This window comes from Microcebus murinus, chromosome 21 (assembly GCF_040939455.1).
Source record: "Microcebus murinus isolate Inina chromosome 21, M.murinus_Inina_mat1.0, whole genome shotgun sequence".
NCBI lineage: Eukaryota > Metazoa > Chordata > Mammalia > Primates > Cheirogaleidae > Microcebus > Microcebus murinus.
The window spans coordinates 42,098,243-42,100,017 of record NC_134124.1 but is presented as its reverse complement, the minus strand read 5'-3'; the positions used below and the strand labels follow the sequence as shown (position 1 = coordinate 42,100,017).

Here is a 1,775-nt window from a genome sequence, read left to right as displayed (position 1 = left end):
GGTGCCACCACCAAAGATTCCTGCGTGTAGCCCATAGAAAAGCAACGGTCGAGTTCTGGTCACATACTCCCTCAAAATGACATCCTGGCCTTCTTCTGGAACTCCCTCCCCTCTCAGACTCTCAAGGTTTCCTCCAGCGTGTCGGTTCCCACAGAGCAGACCTTTGGTCTGAGACCTGACAGTCCAGATGCCACGCATGCTGCCGCGTAGCGCGGTGTCGGGGCTTGGGACAAGAGGAGGCCCCACGGTGCGGGCTGGGGCGCCAGGCACCGCGCGGGCGCTGAGGGTGGGGGTGACCCCCACCCCGGGCCGCCGCCGCGCTCCCAGAAAGGGGACAGAACAAGAGGCCAAAAAAAAAAAAAAAAAAAAAAAAAAAGCAGCAGCCTGTGGCACCCGGTATTCCCAGGCGGTCTCCCATCCAAGTACTAACCGGGCCCGACCCTGCTTAGCTTCCCAGACCAGACGAGATCGGGGGCGTTCAGGGGGGTGTGGCCCTAGACGGCGGCGGAGGGCGCCCTGCCCCGCTCAAGAAGCCGAGCCTCTCTGGGCTTCCCCGCCGCCGCCTCCCGCGCCGGGCCGGGCCGGTTGAGTTCCCCGGCCGGGTCCCGCGGGCTCCCAGGGACGGGGGTGATGGGCGGGGCGGGGCGGGGCGGGGCGGGGGCTGTCTCTCTATACACACACACACACACACACTCACACTCACTCACCACCCACACAAGATGCGCCTCCACGGCTGGACTCGCCAAGTGGAGCCCATCCCAGCCCCCCTCGTCTCCTCGCCCGGCCTCCTTCACCTACCCGCTGCCCACCCCCAGCGCGTCGCTGCCTGCCGCTGACTGCGCACGCGCGGGACGCTCGCACTTTGACCCCAGCCAGGGGCCGCCCTCCCCCCACAACCCCTTTCAGCTGCGCCCGCCCCCTAGCCCTGTGGGTGGGCTGCCCGCCTATTCCCCCGGGCCAGGCTGGGGCACAGCCAGTGTATGGGGCGTCTCTCTCTGGGGATGTGTCCCATGGGTGGGGTGGGGTGGCGTGGTTGGGGGGCGCTGAAGAAATCAGTCCCCTCCATCTCCTACCTCTGGAAAACGCCCAAGCCCGTGGAGAACTGCCCGGCACCGCTTCGTGGGGGCCGGCGACCCTCCTCCGTGTCCTCCTGTGGCCCAGTCCAAGGGGCCTGGGCCTGGCCGGGGCTGCATTGGACCCCCGACCACCCTGGCTGTTGGCCTCGCTAAAAAATCGGCCATTAGATATTCGGATTCCAGCTTCCTGGAGGTCATTTCACTAATGAGTGCACCGGAAAGAGTTTCCTAATCCATCTGTGAGGGTGGCAACTGAAAGAGAATTTGAAAGCTGACAGAATAGGCGAGGGAAGGCATAGGAGATTTCCACACCCAGCAAGGAAGACTTTCCCGAAATGGAAGAAAGAAACGAGCAAACAGAGACTCCGGTAGCCCGCCCGGAAAAGAGTCTGCCCCTTAGAGAAAGCACCCTGACCAGGTTCACCCGTGGGTGGGTGGCGAGCTAGCGGCGGTCAGAAGAGCGAGGCCCGCAGTCTGTGCGGAAGACACCTGCGCTCGGGTGTGTGTGGCGGGCGCGATTCACAAGCAGCTCTAGACGTTAACCAAGGAGAAGCCAGGGAGTTCCAACGCCCAGGTGTCCTCAGCCCACGACTGGGCTGCTGTGGGAATGCGAAGCCCGGCTCCTTGTCTCAGAGCGGGGTTCCCAGGAGGATCAGGCTGAAGCTGGGACTCGGCCTCAAAGTGTCCCCTCGCATGGCC

At 64.2% G+C, this 1,775-nt stretch overlaps 1 pseudogene; it reads right to left on the bottom strand.

The window, feature by feature from the left end:
* Nucleotides 1–381: 381 nt before the first annotated feature.
* On the bottom strand, nucleotides 382–500 carry LOC142863343 (uncharacterized; annotated as a pseudogene).
* Between the last annotated feature and the right edge of the window lie 1,275 nt (nucleotides 501–1,775).